Here is a 22,998-nt window from a genome sequence, read left to right on the forward strand (position 1 = left end):
AATCTCATTAAATCTACTGGAAAAAATGCCACTTAAATTCCAAGTAAAATTTTGTGATGAAGTGAATATAGTAGAACTATTAAAAATGCTGAGACCGTTCTCCTACAAGTCCTTGCATGATGCACAGCTGGAAGTGTAAGATTGTTGCATTCCTGCACAAACGTGATCAAAGACTATATTTGAAAGTGATTTTGTTCAAGTGTAGTCTCCTATACAAATTAGAAGTCTGAACCCTTTTGCCTGCCTGCTCCCTAAAGAACACAGGATAAAAAAATGCAGACAAAGAAGATGGCAGGATGGTTAGGCTGGGACTTAGAATGACAAGGGGTCAATTCCTTGGTCTGCCACAGACTTACATTGAGCAAATCAAATTGCCTCAGTTCCCTATCTGCAAACTTCCCTACATCACAAGGGCATGTGAGGATACATACATTAAAGTTTGTGAGGCTCTCAGATACTATGGTAAGGGGTCATAAAAGTACCTATGGTAGAGAAATGGTAAGGCTGTGGAGACAAGGGCCTGACTGTACCTCTCAACATGCATATTGTGGAAGTAGAGAATTACGTATCACTTAGTTACATTACACACTCTTTGACTTCAGCAGAAGTACCTTGTCAGCCATGAAGCTAGGTACTATTGCACGTCATATCTGGCTCATTGTGTTTATGTGTGTAAAATCATGCTCTTTGGCTGAGCAGGAGGAGGTCCTGAGGAGGCCAAAACAAACAAACAAAACCTGCTTAGCACATGTTTTTAGAATGTCTCACAGGAGCTTGTTACCGGCATTTGAATTAACTTTGCCTCAGATTCTGAAAACTCCCCATCTGTACGGGGGGGACTGAAAATCCTTGGAGTACTGTGCAAGGGATTGAAAAAATAGACACTATCTATTCTGGATCTTGTAATAAAACAATTCTTCCTTTATCTCTTTCATCACAAGATTTTATAACATTTTATATTATGTGGCTCATACCTTTTATCGTTAGATTTGTATTAGCACATACTATCTTTTTACTTTTCAGGCTAGTAATAAAATCGCAGCTTGAAACTATATCCTGTTGATTTTGGCCTTTATAACACAAGGTGTTAGGGGGGCTTTAAACCATTCTTTTAACACACTGCAGATTCTCTGTCCATGTAGGGTGAAATCTATGTCCAGGGGGAAGGATAGCTCAGTGGCTTGAGCATTGGCCTGCTAAACAGAGTGTTGTGAGTTCACTCCTTGAGGGGGCCACTTAGGGATTTGGGGATTTATCCTCCTTTGAGCACAGGCTCAGACTAGATGACCTCCTGAGGTCCCTTCTAACCCTGATATTCTGTGAAAGCTTGAATGGTGCTTATGCCCTATTTTATTAACATAGGCCCAGATTCAGCCAGGCACTTATGCATATACCTGACTTGACCCACAGAAGTAGTTTCACTGAATTCAATGGAACTACTAATGTGCTTGAAGTTAGGCACATGCTTAAGTACTTTACTGAACTGTAGTCTTAAATGGGACTTCACAGGAAGAAAGGGCTTGAACTGGCCCAGGGATGAATTTTTCTCATTATAAATACAAGAAAAGAATATCCCCAGAAATTAGAGTAGAATAAACCTAGAAATGAATGCCTTGGGTTTGTATCTTTCCCACCAGGGAATTATCCATGTATTCCAGAAGTTCATACTATTCCTAACTGCCCACGAGACAGCCACAGCTTACAAAAGAGACATTATGCTGATGCTGATTAACAAAGTTCCAAATTATTATATAGGTAAGAAAAAGGAAACCCAAAAACAAACAAAAAGAAAAGATTCTCAAAGTTCACTGCCTCCATATTCCCTCATATTCTGTGCAGTGTAAACACTGAACAAGTCAAAATCTCCAGCCACCACGATTTACCCTCTACATATTTTTTTCCTTCCAGAAATAGTCCAATAACATTATTTCAGGGGCAAAGTATGGCTAACAGATTATATTTCACTTACAGATCTGTATTCAGGGATAGATGCAATCAAATTACCACCTCTTCTTTGAATTCAGCCATTGACCTAATTGATATTTTAAAATGCTATTCAGCAAAGAAGTTTAATGTGTAGTGATGAGAAAAATATGTTGTTTTATGTATAGTGAGATGAGAATCTGGTTAGGAGATGTTTCAAATAAAAATAAGTATAATCACACAAGGAAATCATCACTCATCACTAGAAATAGTCTTTCTGGAGATTGCTTTGATTACTGTTTGAATAAAATACAGAAATCAAGCAATTCATGATATGCACAGCAGTGTATAGTATCAAAGGTCTCTGAGAACATACAGCGTCCATGCAAACCATTTGTGATACCAAAAACCAAAGCCAATTAATATAACATTATATGGTCAATATAGGGCTTAAAGGCTAGAGCCAGGGAGGGAACTGCCACTCTAGGAATGTAAAAGTCCAAAATTTAGGTTGCAGTTCCTAAGTGCCCATTGTACATCCCACACAGTGATTAAATATCAATGTTTTATAACATCGTTTACAGATGAAAATTCAATTTCTGAATTAGAGATATTTAAATGTTTCTACCTGAACATAACTATGGTGAGAAATATACCTTAGATGCCACGAAAGCAGTAATACACATGGGAGGAAAGTTCAGTTGAAGGATCTATATTGGGCCATTTAACATCATTAATTGCCAGCAAATGTCAGACCTGGAGAATGTAATGAAAACATTCCAAAATAAAGACAAAAACATAGTGGGGTTGATACTGGACAAAGCAGGTGTGGGGTTTGCATATATACGAAAATATGACCTGATGAGCAGAGTAGAGAGCAGGCTGTTCCTGAGAACAACCATCAAGCAATGCCTGCCTAGGAGTAAGAGTAAGTCAGTAGAAGAAAGCTCAAACCCCTCCAACGCATCATCAGGGATCTACAACCCATCCTGGACAATGATCCCATACTTTCACAGGCCTTGGGTGGCAGGCCAGTCCTCGCCCACAGACAACCTGCCAACCTGAAGCATATTCTCACCAACAACTGCACACCGCACCATAGTAACTCTAGCTCAGGAACCAACCCATGCAACAAACCTCGATGCCAACTCTCCCCACATATCTACACCAGCAACACCATCACAGGACCTAACCAGATCAGCCACACCATCACCGGTTCATTCACCTGCACGTCCAGCAATGTAATATATGCCATCATATGCCAGCAATGCCCCTCTGCTATGTACATCGTCCAAACTGGACAGTCTCTAAGGAAAAGGATAAATGGACACAAATCAGACATTAGGAATGGCAATATACAAAAACCTGTAGGAGAACACTTCAACCTCCCTGGCCACACAATAGCAGATTTTAAGGTGGCCATCCTACAACAAAAAAACTTTAGGACCAGACTTCAAAGAGAAACTGCTGAGCTCCAGTTCATCTGCAAATTTAACACCATCAGCTTAGGACTAAACAAAGACTGTGAATGGCTTGCCAATTACAGAACCAGTTTCTCCTCCCTTGGTTTTCACACCTCAGCTGCTGGAACAGGGCCCCATCCTCCCTGATTGATCTAACCTCGTTATCTCTAGCTTACTTCTTGCTTGCTTATATATACACACCTGCCCCTGGAAATTTCCACTGCTTGCATCCGAAGAAGTGGGTATTCACCCACAAAAGCTCATGCTGCAAAACTTCTGTTAGTCTATAAGGTGCCACAGGATTCTTTGCTGCTTCTACAGAACCAGACTAACACGGCTACCCCTCTGATACTTGACACATACTTCAGGACCTCAAGGCACTTAAATTTGTGCTCTACTAGCATGCTTAAAATTAGACATGAGCGTAAGCACCTTACTGAATCATTGCAATTTCAATGGGACATAATTTAGGGGTTTTGAAAACTAAGGAAAACAAGCTGAGAAAAAATGTTATGTGGAATTTTGCTGGAAAATGTTCCAATTCTATTTGTCATAATAATTTGGCACAGGAACTACAAGGCAACCATGAACAACTGTTCAGTGCTACAATCACATAACTATAACATTACAAGGAGTCCGTGGCACCTTAAAGACTAACAGATTTATTTGGGCATAAGCTTTCGTGGGTAAAAAACCTCACTTCAGATGCATCTTTTTTTTACCCATGAAAGCTCAGGGCCGCCCAGAGGGGGGGGCAAGAGGGGCAATTTGCCCCGGCCCCGAGCCACACAGGGGCCCCCACGAGAGTTTTTCGGGGCCCCTGGAGTGGGGTCCCTCACTTGCTCCGGGGGGCCCGGAAAACTCTTGCGGGGCTGGGCGCAGGAGCTTCTTCGCTCCCGGTCTTCGCCAGCGGGGGGTCCTTCCGCCCTGGAGCCGAAGGACCCTAACCCTTCCGCCGAATTACCGCCGAAGACGGAGTGGGACCCGCCGCTGAAGTTCAGCTCGGTCTTCAGCGGTAATTCGGCGGTGGGGGGCCCTTCCGTTCCAGGACCCGCCGCCGAAGTGCCCCGAAGACCCGCGGCGGGGGACTCCCTGCCGCCGAATTACCACCGAAGACCGGGCTGCACTTCGGCGGTGGGTCCCGCTTCGGCGGTACTTCGGCGGCGGGGGGTCCCCGCCGTGGGTCTTTGGGGCACTTCAGCGGCGGGTCCCGGAACAGAAGGGCCCCCCGCCGCCGAAGACCCCCAGGCCCCCAGAATCCTCTGGGCGGCCCTGTGAAAGCTTATACCCAAATAAATCTGTTAGTCTTTAAGGTGCCACCGGACTCCTTGTTGTTTTTGTGGCAGTGCAGGTATGTTGTGGACTACCACACACAACGTTATTTTAGAACTAGTACTACATCTTTCATCCTCAGAAATCAATAATTTATTCTCCGACAATCACCACTTACACAGAGCCACTTACCAAAACAGAGTTGTGTAGTTCAATTACATCTTTATGCAGAGCAATTTAAAGGCTGCAGGAACACGTGCACTAGCCAAGAAAACATTATGTAATTCCCACCTTGTCCAAATCCAATACCCAGTCAAAACTTGTGAGAATAACAATATGTTAAGGCATGGATTGTTGACAATGGATATGCATAACTGACGCTGGTTCAAAATCAAAGCCCAACTACTCAAAGAGTTAAATAAATAAATTCAAACTCTTATTATTATCAGTTCTATCACAGAGCAGGAATTTGTCACAATCCTTATATCACACCATATGGCAAGCCAGTGTTTTTACTGGAGTGACAGATCTGCCAAATTAAATGAAGTATATTCTGAGGCAAAAAATCATTCCTGTGCAGAGGGCCAGCAAAAGACCTATACATCATTTAACTCCCACTTAAGCCCTCAGAATAGTAGTCTATTATGTAAATATGACATTTTTTTCTTGCACATTAGAATATCTCTCACTTCTGTTCCTGGGATATAATTTTTTATTAAATCTTGTTGGATGGTTCAAAAATTGAGCAAAGCTTAGCAATTTTGTTAAAATCTCAAAGGGAATGCTTTTAAATCAGGGAAAGTTAAAGTAAATTGAAAAATGATCTTTTTTTCTGAATTCTTATGACTATGTATATTCTTTTTATATGTTATATATTTAATTCTATCAAATCCAACATACTGACAGATATATAATGTAGCAAGATGGCTATTGATAGAGTTATTTAAAAAGTCAATGATGTCATTCAATTTTAAATGCTTGTATGTACATATGCATAGTAAGGGTGCCTATCCAACTACTTTATTATACTGAGTCTATAGTATGTTGCTTGAGCATGTTTCATTGTGTATGATTTACACATCACACCAGAAGTGGGCTAGGTCACTTATATACATTTTAAAAATTGCTCTTTTGTGAAGATTGTTCTTTCATTCTTTATTGTTTGGCTGCTACCTTTAATCTAAAATTGAGACAGAAAATATATGCTTGTTTTTTTCTGTTGGGAAAACATGACAGGGCTGTAGTTTCAAGAACCCTGCAGGATCAAACAGACCCATCACTCCCTGACAGGCTGTGAATGAGAGGCTCCAGGAGGACAGTGAACTTCTGCTCCTACTGCACAATCCTTGGCCACTGAATCTGGCAGGCATCCTTCTTCACACAATCAGGTGTATCATTGCTAGCTTTTACCACTAAAGACAGCAGCAGCTTTCTGCCTTGAGGCTGTAAATGCATCATTTTCGACAAATAATCCCCATTGTGGAGGTTTATATTAAAAGACCCAGTCTTTCAGAGATAGAAGAATGTTAATGTCCCTTTAATTAAGGACTGTATATGGTGAAAACAGAATTGTACTGGTTGATAACATTAATGACAATTTGTTTCTTTGCTGATGGAGTTTTTTTCTGATGCTAGCTTCACAGAAATGCAGCATCTGGGGATTGATCTTGCAAGGGAGTGAGCACATGTGTGGGTAGGTATGGGTCTTAACTGCTCCCACTGACAGGATGAAAGACTTTGGTGCATTTAGCACCTGATAGGAATGCTCAGCTCCTTGTAGGATCAAGTCTATCTTGAACTGTGAGCAAATGACAGACAAAAAGCAATCGTCTCTATATTCTTCAGCTTTTGCCCCTTCCAGAGGGAAATTGGTGCCCCTAGTAGTTTGGTTAAACATGAACCCAAGTTAGACAATGATAAGCACTCCTGTTCAGAAGATGATTTTTCTTTATAACTTTTGTCCTTTACCATACGCAGAGTCTGAATTCATCCTTTAGCTACATTGATATTCTTGTGCTTTATCACAGGAGATCTGAAATAGATTTCTATTGCAGTATATTACTCCCCACTTCTTTACAGACTGGGATTTCAGTCTCTCATTTGTTTTTAACTGTTATTTTTCATTTCTCTCCCTTTTAAGTCTTAGATATACATTGATACAATTGCTGATCCTCTATTATCAATTGGTGGTAGATCTAGCTTGTCTCATAAACTACCATCTGTCTTTGCCTTTTACTTGCTTCTGATGCCAGTTGTACTAGTAACTGGACACCATACCTGGTATGATGGCTTCTACCAGTTCTCACTATTTGCAAAGGAACCCTACAGCCAGTGCAAAAAATATTCTCACGGTACCAAATGTTACTCAGCAGGGTCCTCCATAAAAGACAGGCCCCATACTGACACTTTGGGACTATCAGTGCTGCCACTGGGATATCGAAATCCATCATATAAACTGAGTAAAACTGTATAAAATCAGAGCCAGCAGCTTGCTTGATAATGATATGGCTTTAGATGTATTATGATATGGCTTTAGATGATACCCTTCTATGTTAATTGGTTGTATGTACTGATCGTTGCAGGAGTGCTGTGTCTCTGTGTCTGTCTGTCTGTGTATGTGTAAATAGTTAATAGATAAAGTGCCAGTAGATGACACTCAAGGATACATAGTTTCTGTTTTTTTCAGACCACTAAAACTTCTTGTTGCTGTGATCTGAAAATGGTTTCCATATGTGCCGCTATTTACATAAGCGCTTAACACTGGTAAGATGCTGATATATTTTATAGAAACATGCGGACTGATTTTTTCTGGTGCAAACCAAGCATAAATCCATTTATCCACTTCAATGAATGTTAAAATATGAGCAGAGGAGAATCCGTGGTGGGTGGAGAGGTATAAAGAGTCCATGACTAGGGATCATAGGTGCTATGGTAATACAAATAAATAAATAATAATAATGAGTTTGAGATCATGATTTGACTTGTGTGGAAGACCCATGAGTGAGTTATGCAGGTCATTCCAAATGATGCTCAGTATAACTTTTATATGCCATCACACCATCATGTATGTGTGTGTTCCCTATATGTTAGAGAAATACAAATTTAGGACTGGTTTAAAGAGTTTTAAAAAAATGCTACTGGTTTTCATATCCTTCTGCCTGTAAATCCAGGTGCATTATTTACCAGGAGGTCAACTGTACAAGACTTGGAGGGAGCCATTAAAAACCTCTAGAACAGCCTACACTGAAATATCTCCATTTTAAGATATGCTATCACAAGGCCTTCCAGGGCTGAAAGTGAGGCCTTTGTCTCATTTGGTAGCTGGGATTCTCCCCTACTTATTGCTTAAATCCCCTGTTTCTAGCTATGCAGGTCCATAAGATTATGGACTTTAAAGCTGTCACATTTTATATATAGAAAAATGGACACTGCTTCTGTGCATAAATGCACACAATTCTATAGGGGAACCATTCTTCGCAATCAAAGCAAATCTGAGCTGTTTCAAGTATAATACTGCAGATACCTGTGGATAGGAACAATCTGATTTTCACATTGTGTATTTATTGATTTTTGATTGCTGAGGTTATTCTGCAGATGAAAAGCACATACTCATACTGTGAGATACTTCACTGAAAACTTGTACTCTATGAAACAAAGTGGAAACACCAATTCAGTTCACTCTAAATACAAAAGTAAGGATTCTTAGTAACATCCTCCTTGTTTTAGGAGCATGTAGTTAATTACTTGAGCCAGACAGTCTTAGAAGCCCTACCTGATTTGATAAGGGATAAAAAAGGAAATATTGTATAAGAAGCAAAGAACACTCTAGCTCAGCTTCCTCACCTTGTGGCATGAAGTTGAGTCACAGCTCCAAGTCTCCTCCCTCTTCTCCACTATTGAAATTGAGCAGAGGATTGAGAGCTGGTGAGTGCCACGGGCTTCCGCAGGCCAGAGAGGTGGCCTGGTGGACTGTGCACAAGTGGATGAACCAGGTCTCAGTGTTTTAATGCTGGCTCTGACATTGGCTCCATCTTTGGCCTTGGAGAAATCATTTAATCTGTCTATAAAATGCAGAAAGCAATGTTTATTTGTCTACCTCTCAGAGGTGTTGCGAGGATTACTTGGTTAGGGCTAGACTGCAGCAGCATTTAAGCCACCGCTTTGAATACAGAGAGGTGTGAAGCTGTACCTTACAAAGAAGAAGGTGAGGGAGATTTTGTCTGTCAGTGGGAGCAGTTAAGACCCATACCTACCCACACATGTGCTCACTCCCTTGCAAGATCAATCCCCAGATGCTGCATTTCTGTGAAGCTAGCATCAGAAAAAAACTCCATCAGCAAAGAAACAAATTGTCATTAATGTTATCAACCAGTACAATTCTGAAATTTTTTCATTAAATATTTTTCACTGTAAAATGTCAATTTGTGAAAAATAGAACTTCCTGTGGAAACATGTCAGTTTCAGCGCATTTTTCATTTAGGGAAAATATGGAAAAAATGTGTCTGAATTAAATGTTTCAGCTTTTTAGTTTGAAACACCTTCGTTTGACAGTTGTTATTTTATTTTTTTCAAGTAAATAAAAAGGTTAAAATAAAAAATGAAACATTTTGATTTTGTTGAAATGAAATGTTTTGATTGACCATGTGCTTTTTTTTCTGGATTTTTGGTTCATAAAAAAATTGAGGATTTTGGCTTTTCATCCCAATTTGGGATGGGAATTATTTTTTGAAAGCTCAACATTTTTCAAGGGATGGGAAATCTGTTTCTCAGCCAGCTCTAATTATAATCATTGTCTTGATGGTTGAGTCTCCCCTTTAGGTGAGAGTGATGAAAACTGAGTATATGGGGTTCCCTTTGGATGTGACTTCATTAAGAGAAAAAGCTGTGTTCTTAACTCATGTTAGTAACATCTCAGTAAAATCCTAGTAAAGGAATGCAGCTTGTAGTTTTCACATAGTTAAGTAAGTTGTGGTAAAGACTATGGGAGACCCTAGGATTTATTCATGTTAAACTACCGTCTACCTTCTCTTTCATTACAATTTTATCTTATGTATGCTATCATGTTTCAGCTAACATGAGTTAAGAATACACCCTTTTTCCTTGAGAAGACAAGGCCTTTTTTAGTCAAGCACATATATCACAAGCACATAGAAGTCAAGCACATATATCACATTTTGGGATATGGATCTAATACGCAATTACTGCAGGAATTTACTGTCATATTTTATCATACCTTTCCCTTCTAGTAAGTGGGGGAAGGGAGGAATGTGGTAAAGGAGAAAAGTGGGGGCAGAGAAAGCCAATGACCGGAGACCCAATCCATTCCCAAATGCAAATATGCAGTTTCAGGTAAAACTGTAAGTCAGTCCTTGGAAAACCATAAGTATGATTTCCCTGATTCTTTATCAGCTCTTAATGTAGCCAGCTGTGGAAGCAGTTCACATGTATATGGCTGCAGTCTCAGACAGAAGCCGAGCATTCTAAGTTTCTCTCAGAGGACTCACTGTGAAAGCACACATATCACAGGACTAGTGAGCCAACAAAATGCTACCCCGTTCCACCAGAAGAACCCTTCTGGCCAGCTGGGAAATGGGAAGTCACCACAGGAAGAGGAGGTACTTAACAGACAGAGAAAAAACAAAAAAGAAACAGAAAGCAAATAAAATCACACAGACAACAAACAAAGAGACAAAGAGAATAAAAAATATGACAAAGAGAATAAAAAATGCTGGGTAAGGAAACCTCACAGAAGAAACAGCAGCAATTGTGCCCAGGCATCTCAGTGGATTGCATCCACCAATTCAACATAAGTGGGCTCCAACAAAAAGGTTAGGAACCACTATGTTAAGGCTACGTGACTTGGCAATCAGTCCAGCTTGTCAACAGTGCAATGGAATGAATGGACAAGCTTGCCATCAAACTGAATACTCATTGAAGAGAGAGCTAGGATACTGCAGGTACATTTGTTAAGGCAGCAGAAAAAGCGCAGAGCCCAAAATCCCAACCTATCTGCTCTTCATATGCAAGTTCCCAGACAACATATGAAAACTGAATAGGTGGTTCATTGTTTTCTGTAATAAATTTCAGGACACAGAACCATAATATTAGACTCAATCATTGATGCTATGAAGACATATTCCAATTTTAACATGGCATCACATTTATTTTTTTGCACATACCACATTGTGTGACACCATCAGCTTTTACATCATTGTCACTCTTTTTAGTTTTTATTCTTTATTTTTACAAGCACCTTAGTGTGTCCTATATACAACCACCCACTTGTCACCCCAGTGTAAAACAAATGTGACTGCATAGTAAATTAGTTACCCAAAGTAAAATATTACTTTTTGTGGCAACAGAGTGGAAGTTTCTGGAATGAGTTGGGGTGGAGCAGAGAAAGTCCAGAAGATGGGTGAAGATATAGCTGTTGGGTCTGCAAATACCCACATCCACAGGACCTGGAGCAGACTTGCTATTGAGATTTTACATTATACAGCAACCATGGAGTGACTAGTGAGATTCCCTATGCACAGGTTGTTTACTCGGGATTTGTGCAAGTATCAGAAATTAGGTACATTTTTTCTCCTTCCCCCACCTCCCCCCCACCCAGGGGGAAAGAGTAAACTAGCTCAGTTTTAGATATGTGAATCTTCCTTTCTTATAAGACTACTGGTTTACTTGCTCTGCAACTCTTAGGTCTGGTCTAGACTACGGGGGGGGCGGGGGTCGAACTAAGGTACGCGACTTCAGCTACGCGAGTAGCGTAGCTGAAGTCGGACTACCTTAGTTCGACTGACTTACCTGTCCAGACGCGGCGGGGTCGAACTCCGCAGCTCCAAGGTCGACTCCGCCACCGCCGTTCGCGGTGGTGGAGTTCCGGAGTCGACCAGAGCGCGTGGGGAGTTCGAACTATCGCGTCTTGATTAGACGCGATAGTTCGAACTCCGAGAAGTCGAACTCACCGCGTCGACCCGTGCGGTAAGTATGGACCTACCCTTAGTGTCTAATAGCAGCCGTTAGTTTCTGGCCATACTTGTTGGCAGGCAGTTACACCATTTGGAAATTAAAAATACCCAAATATTTTTCAAAGCATTTTCAGAAACTTTGCTAAGGAAAACATTTATTTTTATATTCTGTGAAAAAGCCAGCATTTCTATCTTAAAAACTGTTCAGTTCAGCAATATACTTAAGCCCATGCCCAACTTCAATCACATGAATAGTTCCATTGACTTCAGAAGGCCCAAATGCATAATGTGGATTAAAAAACAAACAAAAAATAACCCTGTCTAGGAGACAGAAAGCAAAGTGTAGGATGAAATGGTTAATTTACATCCCAGCAAAAGGTAAATAACCTTAGAGTTCAATACTAATTTAATATACTTATTAATGCTCTAGATCCCAACCCCTGCTACCTATGAGTCACTCTTGATGCAGCCTGACCTACCAACAACATTTAAAGAAGGTGAGCCATAAAACATAGAGCTACATCAATATCATCCAACATCTAGCAGGTTCTAGCTGTGGTTGTGATGCTCAAATGCTATTAATGGCAACAGTGGCTTTAGTTTATTCCATGACCGAGTATTGCACAACTGTCTGGGGATGACACATGCACACATACCTCATCAATATCCAGCTAAATGCAGCTATGAGATTTGTAACTGGCACCCTGGTGTCCACTCCGCTGCATTGGCTTCCAGTCCTCACAAATATACTTTCTCCAACCATCCATTGAGAGATGGCTGCATTGCACAGGGTATAAGAAATCTCTCACTAAGCAAAAGCTCCTGCTCTGTGAAATCCTTGTCCGCTTACCTCACTCCTGCTTTAAGTCCTGCCAACCAATCTTCTGTCATTTAACTTCAACCAAGAAGATACTGAGTAGATACAATGGGCAGACTCTAATTTAAACAACAAGAATCGGATACATGGTCCCTGTGTCAAACCACCTGGTTTCTTGCTCCTTTGAAGACAGTGGGCAACTATCAACTGTATTTGGCCATTACATGAAAGATGGGTGCATGCATCTGATGCTAAAATGGAGAGTCAATGATTCACCACAGTGCAAAGGCAGAAACCTCCAAATCATCAAACATATTGTGAACAAGTAACCCATCTTTTCATTTCCTGGAGGGATAGCAAAGATGCACTCTTCATCTCCTAAAGCCCTTTAATGGATTTCATACCTTTCTATTAACTTGTAAATGTTGTCATTTCCATACCAAAGAAGAATAATGCTCTAGATGGAAGGGGGAGGAGGAAGCAAGAGGTAGCAACATTTGCAGATGTGTGATGCGGTGTCCACCCCATACCAGCTTTGAAAGGGTTAATAAGGCTGAGAAGAGGGCCAATTAACTTGAAAGTCTGCACGTGAGGGAGAGCCAAGGATGGAAAGGCTGATTGGAGATGGAGATTCCTGAGAAGGAGTGCGCAGAAAGGAAGGAATAAACCCAGGAAGCTGGCAGCAGAAAGGGGGCTGCAGGGGAAGTAGTCTTCAGCCTCTTCCTGGGAGAAGGGAGGCTGTCGAGTTCAGTAGTCTACAGTTATTCCCAGGGAGGAGTCTGAGCTGGTACACCCAGAAAGTGGGGAGCCAGAAGCTGTAGTAAAAAGTCCAAAGAAAGAACAACTGAGTCCAAGGGAAAACAGGCCATGGTTGCCAGGAACATGGGTCCTGGACTGGAACCTGAAGTAATGCATGGGCCTAGTTTCCCCTACCAGCCACTGGGGAAGTGGCACAGACCAGGCAGTAGTGCTCAAACTGCCTAATATGGTTGTTCAGTGGGCCTTTGGTATCCCGGAGGGGAGGACTATTGTGACCTGCCAGAAGGCTGAGTCATGAAGGAGCACCACGAGTTCCAGAGGAAGAGAGAGTCCACAGGGAGAGGACCAGACAGACGGGGGCTTCAGACCTGTGAAGAGCTTATCCTCAGAGCAACCAGGAAGAGATGCCCTAGTGGTGAGTGGATCCCGTGATGACACAAAGATATTTAGGTTAGTCAAGACCAGAGAGGACTGTGAGGAACTTCAGGGAAACCTAAATAATCTAGGTGAATGGGCAACACAATGACAAATGAAAGTCAATGTCAATAAATATAAAGTAATGCATACTGGAAGAAAAAAAGTTAATTACTTGTATACCTATTAGGGTTCTAAATTAACTGTATCAATTGAAGAAAGGGATCTAGGCATAATTGTACATGGCCCATTGAAGACATCTACTCAATGTGCAGCTCCACTCAAAAAGCAGGGATGTTAGCATGCATGAAGAATGGGATGGGGAATATATGAATAATATTATAATGCCTTTATATAACAGCCTCCACTGGAATTTTGTTTGCAGTACTGGTCACTCCACCTCAAAAAGGATTGTGCAGAACAAGAGGGGGTCGGGGGGGCTTAGAGAAGATCAAGGACCTGGAAAAACTCTGATAGGAAGAGAGATTGTAAATACTGAGATTGTTTTTCTCAGAAAGGGGATATGATTAAAGTGTATAAAATAATGGATGGTACAGAGAAAGCATTGTAGGAGCTTCTGTTCTCCCTGTATTTTAAAAAAATGAACAAAGGGACAGTCATCGCAACCAATAATATAATAATAAATCATGCCTGGCTCTCATATAGCTTTTTTCATAAGCAGATCTCCAAGTGCATTACAAAGGAGTTCAATATCATTATCCCAATTTTACAGATGGGAAACTGAAGCACGGAGAGTAGAGGTGACTTGCCCTAGGTCACACAGTAGGTCAGTGGCACAGCCAAGCATAGAATCAAGGTCTCCTGAGTGACCGTTTCATGCTCCAGCCATTAGGAAACACTGCCTCCCGTTTCACACAATGTGTAATGAAACTGAGCAATTCATTGGCACAAGAAGTCATTAATGCTGAGTAAGAGCAAAGTTCAAGAGGGGTGAGGACATTAATATAGATGCTAAGAATGTACAGAGTTATTATCATTAATGACAAACAATTTTGGAAGAGATTAAATCTCATGCTTTAAAAGGCTTAAATTTACCTCTAACAAATGAAGATCAGAGTATGATGTAATGGGGGCAGGTTGGGGAGAGATATCCTCACATCTGCCAACTGCAGGGTTCTTACATCTGCCTCTGAAGCAGCTGGTACTGGCCACTGTCAGAGACAAGCTACTGAACTAGATGAAACTTGGGTCCGAGCCAATCTGTCAATTCCTATGTTCATACCATGAGACAAGTACCTAAAAGGAGGGATATTGGAAATTACCCAATCAGGATAATGATGTGGGATTCCTTCCTTTAATATAAATAGCACATTCTGTACCCTCAGTTTCATTATTCTTTATGTGTGATGTAAATGCTTTTAAATATGAAAGATGAGGGGAAGCCAAATTTGTGTGGACTGGGGGTAATTAGGGGACTCAAACGACTGATGTCCCTTGAAATAAAGTACATTTGAGTGTTAATTGGATTGGCCTTGTAAATTGTAGAAATGAGGATCAATATTATGCCCCTCCCCCAAAAAAAAGTCACAATAGTGACTTGAAGGCAAGTTAGAAAAAGAGCACTACCATTATATTAGCCATTTGGTTGAAAACACTGCACATATAAACAATCCAAAACAGTATAGGCAGATGTCAGCCATAAAGATGCAATATTCATAAAAAAGGCCACATCAGCAAAGCAGTAGCAATTTATGGGTCCATCCCACTCCTACAGAAGTCAGTTAATATTTCCCTGTAGACTTTCAAGAGGAAGATGGTTGGATTCCAACTATCCAGTGTACAGGAAGCAAGAGAATGGTAATTTTTTTTTATCTCACACACAAAACAGATTTTAATGTGACCTGTTTGTGGATAAATGTAGAGCTAACATTAAGAAAAAATCATTGTGCTTTATCTTCTGATCGTTTTGAAAAAGCACCCAAGTTAATTAAGTATGATGATGAAGATGAAATTTGCAAGCACATGGAATAGATCTTGCCAAGAAAAAGGGAACAAAACGTTTTTAAATGCCTAAGCTCTGATGTTGTGAATTTTTAAAATATATTTATTTGAAATTCTCAATATGTTTCTACTGCATTCAGGGAACAATAAAAGAGCCCTCTTGTAACTAATTCTTGTGGAAGTTAATAAAATACTGTGTAGCCTAGCAGATAAAGTGTCTATAAAACATCTCAAGGGAGGCATGGTCAAATCCTATTCATACTGTATTTATATAAACTCCTTTCCTTCAATGAACGATTCATTCCTGCTTTTTTTTTTATAAAGGAAAATAAAATAAAAGTAAAATGTAGCATCTAGTCGTGCTAGTTCCTCTGGCCTCCTCTGCTCAGCTTGTGCTGCTCCAGTGGTTCAAAAGTCTCAGAGCTTGGCTGCATCTCCCTAGCTCAGAATACCCGTCAGGGGGGAGTCCTCAGTGGGTACAGGGTCAGCCTAACTAACTCCTACTACATCCCCAGTTGTAGGTGGAACATTTCAGGGTGGGGTGGGGTGTGTGGTCACAATGAATTGTACTCTGGCAATTCTCAGCAGGTTGATGGAAACCAGCTGGAGCCTGATGCAAATCTGGTTTCCATATAAGGGAGTCATAAACAGCATCCCCATCTCAGTTGCACCCAGAGCAAGGTGGGAGCCACTGACAACCCATCGCTTCATATATGGTTTTCTTATATAGCTATGTTAGACAAAGAACCATTCTGCCAGACATATGTGATATATTTAAAAACTCTAATAGGACAAATTAGGCTTTAATGAAACCATTTAGACTACTAACCCTATCCTGAAACCGTTGTTTCAGTAGCTCTCAAAGTGACATATTTCAACCCACAAGTTCCCTCCTTTGGGCCCTGGGGGACACTGCTTTACCTGAAGCAGTTTGAACTGGGTAGATTGTGCAATAGAAAGACTCCTCATTTTCCCATATATGCACCAAAAAGGGAAAATACAAAATCTTGGGCATAGCATTTTCATGATGCTAGATTGGTGGGTGATTAAAACTCACACAGGTCTTCCTCCTTCTAGATAAGTCAGGCACATCCTGAATATCTGCAAGAAGGTGGAGTAGCCCAATCAGCCACTCCAAGAAGACACTGTAATCTCAGCCTATTTCTGGGCACTGGGCCTCATCCACACAAAATCATTTGAAGAACAGACCTACTCTGGAAAAAATTAACATGCAAAACTGGCACTTTCTTCCTCAACATATCTGCTCTCTGTGTGCCTTTAAAGTCATATCTACTGGCTTTAGTGGACAACAATAAATATTCATTGCTTTTTATTCTTCTTAGCCCTGCAGAGCCAAAACAGCTGAGAGAGAGCGAGAGATCTGGATTCTATTCCATCTTTTGCATCATCTACTGAATTGTTTGCTAAAGTTCCAACATGTTCAAAAGCTCTGAAAGCAAAAGAATTGCACAGGTATCACTTAAGGCAGAATTTGGCCTTCAGAAATATTGTAATTGGTGTTCACGTCTGATATGGAAAGAATCCAGCCTGTCTCTCAGAGCCCAGGGTGAGTTTGCAAGACTGTCAATTTGAAAAAAATCTCCTTTTACTCTTCAATTGAGCACATTTGACATGGAAATCATTAAGACAACAACAATTTAACCTCATGGTGCCATATTAACAGAGTCCCATAAGAGAGCAAAACAATTTGAGTTAAAGAAGAACCTAGAGATTGTTGGGTAGTGTGTAAGGGGCCCACCTCTAAAACTACCTATTTCCACTGAAAGCTATGCAAACCAGGGCCAAATTTCAATTTCACAATTAATCCCAGTTTCAGTGTGAACATTGTGCACAGCCCTAGCAATTATTGTGTCATTGTCAGACCGAAGATCTAGGAAGCAACCATTTGAGATTACTATGTGCAGTTAAATGTTATGACAGAAAACTCGTTAGAAGAAGGTAGATTCCACTAGCAAGTAATTTAATATAAAAGATTACCATTTCCATAAAATCAACTAAATCAACTACTTGATGTCAGCAGTTTCAGTATATCCATTATTGGCAGTGGCAAGCATGCCTTGAAAATCTGACTCATAGTATGACAGGATTAAACTGGTGAAGCCAGTGGGACACACACACACACACACGTACGTACGTACGTACGTATTCTGTGTGATAGAATATGAGGGATTTATACAAATCATCCTATAAGCAGTGATCATTATTCCCACAGTGCCATCTAATGGTAAACTGAGGAATCTACATAAATTAGTTCCAAATTGCAATGGATATAACAACTATGTATAAGCAATTTGATCCCCTATTAAGATACAAAGAAAACATATTGCTTTTCTTATTTTTCTATAATTTTGTAATTTAATGTGTAGTATTTATTTCAGATTTTTGTACTCTATATAAAAACTGTTGAATGCCATAAAAACCAAATGCATGTGCCATTCCCAATCAAGAAATAAACCCTTCTGTATTTAACACATCAAAAATCCAATACTAAATATTTCACATAGCATTCAACTGAAGAGCATGTATCATAATTTTTTAACAATTGCACGTGTTTTCTCCCTGCTATCTCAAATATATTTGTTATATCTGTGGTCTGAATAATTACTTTGCTAAGTATTTTAAAAGTTCCATTGTTCTGTTAATATATGATGCCCATCCTAGATTGGAAAAAATAATTTGATAAATCTGCTTGGGATTTCATGCAGCATAATAGTGTAGCTGTATCAGATGTATCACTCCATAGATAAAATTTCCTTCCTATTTGGGAGGCATTGCCTGTGGCTTGCTACTGTGTTCTATACTTCCCCCCCCCCCCCCAAACACACACATATTCACTCAGATATTTTAGTTTTTATTTTAATATACTGAAAAATTCCTACAAACTATGTGTAATTCTACAGATCAGTTCAATGGTAACAGGATTCATCAAACTGCTAAAGCTGTTGAAAAGGATACAATTCTGAGGATATATGTGATTTCACAAGTAAAAATGACTGATATTTAATATAGTTTTAAGCTATTAATACCATGCAGCCTGGCTGGATTAGTCACCAGGCACTGCACTCAAATCTAGCTTCAAAATTAGAAATAATATACTTGTGCTTTCCAAACTAAATAGGTATTAAATACCATGTTATAGGGCTTATTGGAGAAATGTTTTCACTTATGAAGTATTAATGAATAATTCTGAGGCACTTTTTATCCCAGCTGAGTCTTCAAAGCAGATTAGGAGAATACTTTCTTTTACTTGTGCTTAAATATAACTGGAAGAGAGGACTAATTGATGGCATCAGGCACCTGGAACTTTGACCCTTGCCCTTTCTAGAGGATAAAAACAAGCAGATAACATCCGAAACTTCTGATAACATAGATCATCAACAACTCCTTTGGCAAGGGAAATCCACTTCCCACCTCAAATATGCAATAGCCTGAACAAATTAAAGAAACCATTGCTCCAGGGCAGCGTTTCTCAAACAGGGGTCTGGGAAGGTACTCCAGGGGGTCGTGGACCATGTTATTCAACTCCTCCCCCTCCCTCTCTCAACTCCTCCCTCTCCCTCCTAGCGTCTCTTGCATGCCGGAGAACAGCTGTTCAGCGGCGTACAGGAGACACCGGGAAGGAGGGGGGGGAGCGGGTATGCGGTGTGCTTGGGGGAGGGGGCAGGGAAGAGGGGGGCAGGGATGGAGTGAGGGCAGGAAGAGTGGGGCAGGGGTAAGGCCTTGGAGGAAGGGGTGGAGTGGGGCAGGCCCTGCAGCTGTGCAGGGGGCTTGAGGGTCTATGAAAAAATTTAAATCAAAATGGAGATCCTCAGGTTGCTAACATTTGAGAACTGCTGCTCTAGGCCAATCATTTTCCAAAACACTGCCCAACGTCAAATTCCCACTTTTTAAGCACACTAATTCAGAAGTCAGCACATTCCCCCTCCCCTCTAAAAAAAACCACCTACAGTTTTCAGTGCCACTTGTTAGCTTCCATCATCTGTGATTCATCTCCGGCAGGCTTCAGACAAGGACGCCATTCGGAGACAACACTTGCTGCCCTGCTGGATGAATGCTTCCTTTTCCACAGACTGGTAGAGAAACATTATTCTCATCCTGCTGGTTCTCCCTGTAACATTTCATACTGTTCATGATCATATACTCCTATGCCACCTCTAAGAAGCTGCAAGAATGAACAGAAACACCCTGAAATGACTTGAGTCCTTCCTCCCAGACTCAAAACAGCGAACTATGACGACTGTTCTTCCACTTCCAACATTCTCACCTGTGGAACCCCACGTGCCTCATTCTTCCCTCCCATCTTATTTTACAGCTGTGTGAACTGTTGGGATAAGTGGTAAGGCAAGTGAGTGTCTGCATTACACAGGGGGCAGCCAGCTCCACATATTCTTTATATAAAACATAAACAGCACCATCTCCTAGATTTTTCAGTGCCTTGCCAAAACCAGTACCGGGATGAAAAGAAACTGCCTGAAGCCTAATCTAGGCAAGACTAAGGTGATGCTGGTAGAATGGGGGAAGAATTTCAAAATAAAATACTTGTCTCCTCTATAACATACCCCACTATCAAAGGCATTTGCCTGCAAACTGTTTAGCTGGCCAACAGACTTGGGGGTCCTTTTACACTCAAATACAATTGGATGCCAAAATAGCCACCATGGCAAAAACTGTCTACTAACATTGTTGCCTGTCCAGAAGCATCTCAGACAAAGATCCATGTGTTTCAGGCTTGATCATTGATATTTGTCAAGGGTCAGAATGAAACCCCTGCTCTACATTAAGTCATAGTAATATTTTACACTTCACTTTGAAAAGGTAGATAGTCTAATTCTGTATTCTTGAAGCTTGTTTGTTTCTTGCTTTTACCTTTACTAGACGTGTGAATCAGTGGTCATATATTCTAGTATCAGTCAGTTTCAGCACAATATATCTTTTAAAACAGGGTATTTGAATGCATATGCAGCAGAGATTGTTGAAAAATGTGCTTCCACCTCCTAGTCATTTTCAGAATGTCTGTAGTGATTACCCAACAGTGTGTCTGCAGTGAACCATCTTTTTCACTTTTATTTTCTATTATTAATACTTTGGAAGAAGCTTTCTGTCAGGATTTTTCCCCCCAAATGTCTGCACACAACCTTCTGTCATCCTTGCACCATTAGGATCTGAGGTTACTTATTGTGGCAGTTTCTCTTTCTCATTCTTGACTATACATATGTACACCCTTTATTCATCTAATGTATCTGTTCAGGCATTTGTTATGTGCTTATTACCATACAAGCAGAGCACCTTAAAAATTCTAAAAGAAACAAAAGAGATTTTTTTTTCATTCTCTCTTCTCCCTTGCTGTGCATGTATGTGTATGATTTATGTGTGTATATATGTATGTTCCTCTGAAATCCCATAATGTCCTTCAACTCTGCTAGTTACATATCCCTCAGAAACTCTGTGATTCAAGAATATACCGTCTTCTCTAGATGCTTAAAGTACTTATGACTTCGCTACATAGTGGGTGTAGAATTACAGTGGAAGTGGCAGTGACTGCTACACCTAATGTGAGCATTCTAACCCATTGTTTTCAGTTGCTCATAACTTTCTGAACTGTTCACATTTTGCACTGGAAATTTACAGGCTCAGTCTCTTCCTGCAGGTAATTTATTATCATTATTAGATACTTTATTTTGGTAGAAAGATTGAACATAAGCAGGTGCTCCTCCATCCTGAAGGAAAGTGAAAAAAGATTTTTTTCCTATATAAAAAATATTCTTTCAACCTCTTTTAAAACAGATCTACAGACAAAATGGTTGGACTTTTTATGGAGCGAATAGACTAAACAGACTGCTATGCATCATATCAAGTGGACATGGGGCAGATGTGAAACTTACAGGGGAGGCTTTTTTTCCTTTTGACCTTGTTCAAAGAGGGGCCAGTGATGGCTCCATTCTTTTCCAGAGCAGCAGTTTTTTCCAGAAAGGTGCTGCTCAAAGCCTAATATCATCTCCTGAGCAGCAGGGATTTCCGTTCCCTCTTTCGAGAATAAGGGCTCTTCAGGGGAGGTTGCAGACAGCCCAGCTCTTCCCTACTGCATGGCACAAGGATTCTTAGAGTTCATTCACAGCTGAAGCCTACTGCTCTTCGGACTGGTCAGGAACGGTCATCCCATGTAGTGGGATAATTGTCTAGCTTTGTTTCATAAACCTGGTAACACAGATTGACACTTGGCTCTTCATTCTGACTTCCTACTCATTTCCTGTTTGTTGTTACTGCTATAGACAGAGCGAGGAGCAAGAGTACTGATATTTAACAACTGTGAAAAACAAAAGTCTAGTTATTTCAGTTCTACCTCAAAAATGGCATTTTCATACTCAGTAGATCAACCACTTGTCTCTTCTCAGAATCATATCTGCTAACTTTACTGAAACATGTTAAGCTTTTTTTTTTTGTATTTTCAGCCTTGATGCTCTGGAAGAATGAACTGGATTATTTTCTAGTTTATGTACCATCAACAGAATTATTAACTAGCTTCCACTCTCCAGGCTACCTATGCAATCCCCTTGAAGGCAATGTGGTTGCATTGGCTTAACAGAAGGCAACATTTGGCCTGCACAATTCACGGTATATTATTATTGGTGACACTTCACTAATTAGAAAGAAAGCACAGCTTGGATATCAAATCCTAAAATGACTTCATAGGACTGGCGGTTTGGAACACCCACATTTCACTTGTAAACTGAGTAAATTTGATATGGAAATTGTTGTGACAATGAATATGAATAATGTGTCATTGTTCAACATAGTTGTGCTCTAAGTCTTGACTTACAACTCACTCTAAGTATATCTTCTCTAACTACACATTCTGATCTATGAAACGTCATGAAATAGTGAGGTAGGACAGAGTGTGGGGGAGAAGACTAGAGTTCCTATAGTTTGCCTTTGACCTAAATCAAGCTGACAAGTCAAGCTGTTCTTTTATCTTGTGGTGTTCTTGAGCAAAGACTCTCAAACTATGTGGTAATTTTAGGAAAGAGATAGACAAGATATATCTACAAAGATGTGAAGCTAAGGCCTTTCAACTCATTTTCATTTGTGACTCAAATCAAATTTGAACCCAGGTCTCTACCTGCACTGACCCACTGTGCCATTAATATTTGACAAAGAGTGTTCTTACTGAATTTCTGGAGTTAGAATCTGATCCTGCTCATTTTAAAACCAATTGTGAAAGTTCCACTTACTCCCATGGGAAAAGGATCAGTATTTAAGTACTTATACAGCCCCCATCATTTTAGTATGTGACCATCTCACAATCTTTAATGTATTCATCCTCAGAACACCCCTGTGAGACAGGGAAGTGCTATGATCCCCATTTTACAAATGGGGACCAAGACACATAGAGGATAAGGGA

The 22,998-nt window shown here is 40.4% G+C and overlaps 1 long non-coding RNA gene across 1 annotated transcript in view; it reads left to right on the forward strand.

The window, feature by feature from the left end:
• Positions 1–17,025: 17,025 nt before the first annotated feature.
• The window catches only part of LOC120402314, a 50,663-nt gene continuing 44,690 nt past the window's right edge, over positions 17,026–22,998 (forward strand). The window contains exons 1-2 of the long non-coding RNA XR_005597135.1: positions 17,026–17,145; positions 19,599–19,672. This is a non-coding gene — a long non-coding RNA (uncharacterized LOC120402314). The remainder of the gene's footprint in view (positions 17,146–19,598; positions 19,673–22,998) is intronic.

This window comes from Mauremys reevesii, linkage group 3, assembly GCF_016161935.1.
Source record: "Mauremys reevesii isolate NIE-2019 linkage group 3, ASM1616193v1, whole genome shotgun sequence".
NCBI classification, from domain to species: domain Eukaryota; kingdom Metazoa; phylum Chordata; order Testudines; family Geoemydidae; genus Mauremys; species Mauremys reevesii.